Source organism: Pezoporus wallicus, unplaced genomic scaffold, assembly GCF_028554395.1.
Source record: "Pezoporus wallicus isolate ANWC-B61680 ecotype Strahan unplaced genomic scaffold, APGP_CSIRO_Pwel_v1 contig_4816, whole genome shotgun sequence".
NCBI classification, from domain to species: domain Eukaryota; kingdom Metazoa; phylum Chordata; class Aves; order Psittaciformes; family Psittacidae; genus Pezoporus; species Pezoporus wallicus.
Genome location: NW_026640990.1, coordinates 4,558,975 through 4,567,319, shown reverse-complemented (window position 1 = coordinate 4,567,319; position 8,345 = coordinate 4,558,975).

The following is an 8,345-nucleotide window of genomic DNA, read 5'->3' as shown; positions in this document are numbered from 1 at the left end:
TGTGAAAGAAAGAGGGGAGCTGAGGCCGCAGAGATCATTTAATCTTGATTCGGAAGGGCTGAACTGTCATTTCAAAGCTGGAACACCGTCACTGTCCAGCCAGCTCTCCCTGGCTATCCTTCCCTGCCTGTATCACTTCAGAAAACATGCTAATTTATCTGATAAAAATAGCTGCCTTCTCACAAAATCCCAAATAAAATCTCTCCACTGGACCAAAACTATTTCTATCTTAATCATAAAGCTCAGAAGGTGATGTCACCTGGTAAGGCTTTAGATGGGCTTCAGTTTCCAAACGACATGCAGGAAATGCACGCCAGCCATTTCACATCCAGCTCCTGTCAAATAATTTACCCTAACTGTTTTTACTGAAAACACATATATGTATATATATCCCTGCATGATGCGGATAGCTGGAGCTGGAAATACCGCCCTAAGAATGCCAGGCCATATTTACCCAAGTCAGTGGTCAAAGCAAGTTGCTATTCTCGGTGTGCCAGATTTAAACCGGTTTAAGTAAACAAACTGACCTCTTTCCCTTTAGCAGGTCTCAGCCGTCATGGCCTTTTTGTTTCATACATTTGGCGGGCTCCAGAGGGGATAAGCAGCTATCCCAGAGGGAGCAGCCAGTGCTACCAGAGAGCAAGCCAGGGAGGGCAAAGCAGTTTTCCCACGTAGGGGATGCACCAGCCAAACTCAAAACTCAGCCCTGCTCTCATTCGAAAGCAGAGGACTTTACATCTTCATTGACTCTGAATGCCTTGCCCCGTTCTAACTGCTTCTGGCAACTCTTGCTTTCCTGTTTAGGGATTGAGTTTTTCTGGTTTTAACTAGTTTGGTTTGTGCAAGAACATTTGATCTCTCAGTTATCGAGATCTTTTTTAACATCACTAGGATGAGATACAGTGACACAGAGGAAAGGCTCCTGACACCCCCAAGTACCCGCAGGGCACCTGGCCAGTCCTGTGCTCACAGCTGGAGGATGCAGGGCTGGTGTGTCTGTGTGCCCCCACCACAACCTTGGGGATTTTTTCCCCTGCAAACTGTAGCAGTCACTTCTACATATTTATTCCCATGTCTTCATCCTTTATCTGAGTTACAAATGCAACAAAACTGGTGAGTCAATCATCCAGCACAGTTTAGCAACATTTAACCTTTGGCTAAGCTGTCTTCAAGCCATTCCCACCTAAGTACATACTTGAGGCAGCTCAGCAAAGAATCTGCTGGGGACTGTTCAGCAGCTCCCCTCCTCCTGAATTTTGCCTGGAAAAGGCTATTGGCATCTGGTACCAAGTGGCAGCAGGAGACAAACAAAGCAAAATAGCTCCTGGTACCTCAGCTCTGTGTCCTGAAGGCTGCTTCTTGCCCTGCAGGACAACTGGCCCCATTAGAGAGTGCACCTCTGTCTTGGGTCACTGTGGTCCCTGGTGCTGGTGTCAGGGGGGGGCAGTGATTTCTGCGGCCCTGAACCAGCCCTGCTGAAGTAACTACTGATTATAAACACAGGACTTGTCTGGTAAACACTGGAGAGGATGCGGAAATCATTCCTCCTCCCCCCAGTTCAGGTACATATGTCAAACTAAAATACTAGAAGGGAAAAGGAATTGATCTGCAAGTCCAACTCTGCCAAACACAAGGGGTTATCTAGCTGCTGTTTCCAGGGAACACGGATATCTGCCATACCAGAAAGTCTTTCTTCTCCTTTCCAGCTCCAACTTTTCTTACCCAAGCGAGCGCTGGACATGTTTCCGAAGTACAAGACTCTCTGAGGTCTAACCACCATGGATCCAAGCCGCTGGCGAAGATAGAGTTGGTAAGAGTTAAAAAATCCTCTTGAGAAACAGATGCTTTGGCTCATCTTCATTATACCTAGCCTGATTTATTTTAATTGCTTTGGGTATCCAGAATACTACGATTGCATAATCTCATGCACACGCCTTTAAAAGGAAGCCTTGGCTGCCACACTGGGAAGGCAGTGTTAAATACGGAAAAAGTACTATGCAAAGTCTCATTTATTTTGGAAATCACTGGAGACAGTTCTACTGAAAATTCACAGCAAAACATATGCCACATTTGAATAATGATCCTGAGAGGTGCTTTACCTAGCTTTGCAATGAAAAGAGTTCCGAAAATTACAGTTCTTCAAAAAGATCTTATTCCCAACCCCAGAATTTCGGTGAAATCAGAGGGCAGTTAGGTCCATGGTGGCAGCCCCAGGGTCATCTGCTGAAGGCAAGGTGAGACCTGGCTGCCTGACACTGTGCACCTGAGGGGATCACTTCCACCCTGTACAAAAAAAAAAACAGTCAGAAAACATTAGCTTAAGTGAAAACCTGTTTTGAGCAGAGTCAATGGGAACTGCAGGCTCAGGACAGCAAGAAAGGAGGCGGCCTGCTGAGATCTGCCCTTCCTGGGTTTAGAAATACAGGGCTTCATCTCAATAAAACAAAGCAGGAATAACAGGATTGCAGAGAAATACCTGAATATCATCCACTTGTCTTATCTGATGCAGTGCACAAGATGCCAAATATTGTCCGCTTGGGAAAAAAGGGTTGCACAAACCTCATTCCAGTCAAGAAAAAATATTATTTAAGGTACTTAAATAATAAGGTACCTACTAAAATACTTATTCTGGACCTAGAATAAGGATTTATTTTGAAGTCATGCCAATATTATCTGTTATTATTATCTGTTATTACGATGATTTCTGGAGAGAGATCCGTATCTTACCAAAAGCTTTTCTTTGCCTGTACTTATTTTTAATTTATCTCATTGAACAAACCAATACCTTCCATGAACATTGCTCCTGCAGCCAGTGGGGTACTCTGTGAAAGAAGTTGACAAAGAACTCAAAACAGCCCCAAACCTTGCCCTTACCTTTGCCTTATTGATATGCTTTCCTGTCTTCTAAATAAAAGAAAAGCCATGAAATTTTATACATTACCTACACTGTATTAAATATTTTAAAACATGCAACTGTTTTAAACACGTTTCAAACGTTCAGATTTGTTTTGCAGGAAACAAATTTGATTTATCCTCATCAGCATTAGTGTTCACACAGAGAAATGTGTGTGTATACCCTGTGCCTGTGGATGCACAACAGGTACCGTGGGGGATGACTGACCAAACACGGGCTCTGCACAGTGCTGGGGTAAGGAAGCCCAGTAAACTTTACAGGTGAAGGAGGAGACCCGTAATCATATCTTCTGATCTTGAAGAGGAACCGTGAGCACTGTTCACTTGACTTCACATGGTACTGTTTACCTGGCACCAGACTGGATTTGCATAGATTTGGTGATACCTATTTGCCGTGCCAGACCAGGAAGTGCAGTCAGTGCTACCATACCCAGCTGGCAGGTGCTTTGAAAGTGGGTTATATGACGGGCTGTGAACAGGCAGCAATGCCACAATTTACTGGCTATACCTTTAAACACCCACAATGTACTTTGCTTTTGCAGATGATAATGAAATTCATATTTGGTAGAAGTCCACAGAGACTATCAGGAGTATTAATGTTATCACAGCAGTTTATTAGTGCCTGCACGGTGAGAAGTGGGTAAGGAAACCCTCTGGGTTTTGTTGTGCTATCAGCAATTATCATGCAAGATTTCTGTTCCTGGTCCTCCCTCTGATAGGTTTGGAAAAAAACGACTCCAAGGTTGATCTTTGGGAAGCGTTTGGGCTTTTAAGCAGTGCAACGTTTCCTCCATTGCCTTCTGCAAACCTCCATATCTCAAACAAGGGCTGAGGGCTTTCCCTGTCCATACCTCTGGGAAGCATCACCATCTCTAGCTCAACAAACCTGTGTGCCTCAGGCTTGTAACATTTGTACGTGCACCCGCCATCACGCAGAATTAAAATAGCCTTCAGTGTGGGTCTGCACGTCAGTTTTGTTTCCATCTTTCAAGCCAAGCAACAGCCCTTTGCCTTGCTCCCGTCTTTCTCCTTGAGTTCCCATCTCTGCTGGTAGACAGTATCACCAGTATTGGATTTACGGTGGAAGCGATGTGGCGCTGTTTTGTATTCAGACACCAGGAAGCCATCAGTGGTTGGCTTCATGAGGAACAAGCCCTCATGGGTTCTGGAAACCTGTCCCTGACACACCAGAAACCCCTCCTGTCCCTTCTCTTTCTTTTTTAACGGGGTAAGGGCTATAAAACCTTGTGCCTGTTATCTAGGCTGGGATCAGTCTTTCTGAAAGGTTTGCATTCTTTAAAGCTGTTTGTATATTAAGGAAGGAAAAACCAAAAAGGCAAGGAAGAATCCTGCAGTTGGTCTGACCGATTGGAGAGGAGCCTCTCAGCACAATTCAGGGATGCTGTCCAAGGAGGCAGCGGCACCGCGGAAAGCAATGGGCTGGTGGTGGCAGGAGTTCTCGGGAAGAGGGATTTGCTCGGGAGGAGATCCATTTCTCCTGAAAGCTTCGTTGAGGCTCCTTTGTCCAGGAGGGCCACCTGAAGATGAACTAGACCCCGGCACCAGCCTGCCCTTGCTGGGCTCCAGAGGAGTCAGAATTCCAGCCGTATTTATATTTTGAAACCAAACACAGAATGGCGCTTGCTCCAGAAGCCACCTGCACTGGGATGATGCCCTGCAGCCACCAGCTGCAGGCTGGGCTGGCGCCTTTGTGGAGGCACAGCCAAAAAGTGCTGGCTTGTTCTTCCCAGGCAGCACAAGCCGTGCACTGCCAACCCCTTGCCAAGTTTGCCTAGACCCTGCCGAAGCATCCTCAGCCAAACAGCCCCTTTACTGATGGACGTGGTACCCCGTTACACAGATACACCGACAAACCTTCCAAAATATAGACAAGGCCTTAAATCAGCCTTGGTCAAACTCCCACCGCTCGGTCTGCTTTGAGAAGTGGAGCGTTTGCTGGTGGAGTAGCTCCTGGCTGTTACATTTAATTAAGGATTCTGCTGAATGTTCTGCTTAAAATCACAAACCTTGCTGCTTGGAAAAGCAGAGGTGATTCCCCCAGAGGCCTGGCCAGCATTCCTGCTCCTATTGTACAACATTATTGATTAATCAAAACTAATGCTCACAGCTGTTGCCTGATGGATAATGTCTTTGGTGTTTGCCTGCATATAATTATTTACTACTTTATTGATGTTATTTATTTCTTCATTAAGTATTGTTGGCTGTTTAATTATGTGAAACACAACTGCAAGTGTCGCTGCTCAAAGCCATGGGAAGGGCTGCCCAGAGCTGAAATCTTTCAACCATAAACTCTAAAAATAAATCTAAAGATAAAAATATTTTAGCCAGCGTTGAGTGAAGACCATCAAACCACAGCCACATTACATGGCATCTGGAGGCTGATGCTGGAGCGCCACGTTCACATAGATATTTGCAATGCTGGTTTGCACACGGCAAAGCACTTTTTGCAGACTTGTGTGTTTTATTAGATCTCCAAAACACGTAAGAAAGGTCCCTATCTTATTCTTGGTAGCTGAATGTTTGAAATAAATCAAAAGGGGACTCTGATCTCTCAAAGCTTACCAACAGGAGTGCCCAACCAAGCTCCTTTCAAACACCAGCTCCTGGGATCTGAGAACCTCCCAAGTCAGATGCCAGCACTACCCAGTCCCCAGTGCAAACTGGGGAGTCTCTCCAAAGCTCCCTCCAGGCTCTCGCCTCTTTCCCCCATCTCTCTGTGAGTGATACAGACCCAAGGGTCCTTGTGCCCTCCCTGCCCCAGCACCCCACTGCCCTTGCCCTCCTCAGAGGGCACAGCTGCTGCAGCAAGTCTGTGCCCAACCTGGCTGAGTTAGGGAGCTGACATCTAATCCTTGGATCCACGTGGGACAAGAAGGAGCGTGCTGAGGCTTACTGAGCTTGTAATGTACGACCAATCTTAACAGAACCACTTTTCCTTGCCAAGGCCAAGCCATGGGAGTTTGGGAGCAAAATCAGCATCTTAAATTCCATGTGGAAACCAAGAGGCAGTAAGGAGAAACTAGATTTAAGACATGATGTGGCTCTTGGCAATTTTTAGGTACTTACTATTTAAAAAAAAACCAGCCAGGTACATGACTACAAATACGGTATTAGAGAACCTGGGAGGATCTCCTCAATCTGACTCCCCCCAACCCCCCACCCCCCAAACCAGAGGACACACAAACCCTGCTGTAGCTCACAAATCATTAATGCACCGATAACAGATCAGAAATAGCCACTGTAGCTCCTCACTCATAAAATAAAGATTCCTTCTCTGACATCTGACATGCTTTCCAAACAGCCCTCATCAGGCCCTTTCCTCAGGGCAGGAGAACAATGGCTCTGGCAGCCCTTGCTTGGCCATCAGTTCATTTGTTATTCAGTAGCTGCTAGGCTGGATGTTCCTATGCAGCTCGCCATAGATGTCTTGCTTACTCCTGAGGTAGCACATAAAAATTGGCGTGGTCTCAACTGCTACTTTATGAAAAGTACATAAGATGATCAGATGCCAAACCTCTGTGGCTTCTGTCCTAGCGCTGCAGCCTCTGCTTCAGGAGGCCAAAGGAGGATCAGACCTGGCACCATTAGGTCACCTGCATCTGTTTCAACACACCTGAAGCCCAGAGCATGAGCAGGTGTCTGTGGGATCCGAGCTCTGCCCATGCTCTCTATACACAGTGTACGCTCCCCTCTCTTGTAACAACAACATGTTGGAGAAAACCAACAGAAGAAATGGAAAACAGGAAGGAAGGATAAAGAAAGGAAAAGAAAGATGGTGGGTCTAGGGAGTACAGTCTCCATTTCCTTCTTTGTTTCCTCCCAACCTCCACATTTTCATGCATTTTCTCTGTCTAGAGCCAGTTCTTCCTCTGCCTGTTTTCTGAAATGTCACCATCTTTCTTGTACCCCCTGTACCCACACTGTGAGGGTACCATAGACACCTTTCCAGCAGGGATGCGCAGAGCAATGTGGAACATAGCTAGGATTTTCAAAGGGAGCTAAGGAAATCTTTATGGAGAACTTGGTGAGAATTTGGCACTTGGCACTCTTCTGCTCTTTTGAAAGTCCCACCCTACAGGAACAATCTAAACAAATGTATGCCCCAATGCTGATAAATCCGTTTGGAAAGATATCAAAGAAAAGCTTGCTGGGTTTGGAGACCTTTGAAGAAAGAGAAATATCCTGCCAACCTGACGCTGAGATCTATCTTATTCCACCATGTGGTCCGAATCATCAGTCCTCCACGGCTCCCCTTCCTCCTCAGGGCGTGGAGGGCAGCACTGCCTCACCGAAGAAAGGAATTTAGGGGCCAAGAGGACAGCATAATTTGAGGAAGATTCAAATGAAAAATTACTTAACAATGGAGTTTGTTACTGTGTCTAAATATACCTCAGTGAGTCAGATTACTGAAAACAGCAAAGCTACGGAGCAAAACCATAGCCTCTTCTCAGCAGTCAGCTGGCTTCATTCACTAGCCTGGCATCTCTTTCCCCTTATGTTTTTAATATCATAAGAGTGGTTGGGGTTTTTTTAAGTCTACAATAAGTTAATGTTTAATGGATTGCCCTGTGCAGTTCTTGGTGTTTACGTGTTCTCCAACTAACCAAATTTGTAGAGCAAATTAAAAGTCTGTAAGACTGGTACAAGTGAATTACAGATATTTGTTGCTCAGAAACTATCGCCTCATCCAGTCCCACATGCTCCCATATAAATGGTTTCAATTATGTTTTCACCTTCCCCAGCAATATTAACATCTCTTGCTGTTGCTGGCCAGGGCTATCGCTCCTTAGTCTGCTGCTGTTATGGTTCCTTGCACATATGCTTCCTGTGAATGTACAACCTTGCACAGCACCGCAGTCCCCACGTTTGCAGGGTAACCTATTAAACCGGGCTGGCTCAGGACCAGGCGTGATAGTGGAGCATGGGAGAAGGAAAGGCGGAGACTACAGAGCTGTCGATGCTTTTTTTACACTAATGAGATGGGGGTGTGGCCTCTTTCTTCCACTGAACAAAATATAAATAGCCAGCAAGAGTTTTCCACTCCGGAGCGGGACAGCCGCTGCCAAGGGAACCTTGCCGGCACCCTGCCATGAGGGGACTCGCTTGGTGCCTCCAGCTTCACACATGGGTGACTTTGCCCAGTCAGTCTTTAGGCTGACTTTAGACTGACTGACTTCAGGACCTTTAGGTCCTGAGACACCTCCCTCCTTCAGACCCGGGTCCAGGCGTGACCCTGGGCTCTGCCCCTGTGCCCACCCAGGGACCGTCCTGCACGCACCTGTGAAGGAAGCCACTAAATTCCTCACAATCCCATGACACCAATGGGAGAGCATGGCAGCCCAAGGCGCTGCCTGCGCCATGCTCACGCTGTAAGTGTGAACATTACCCACTCTGACTGGTAATATGATGAT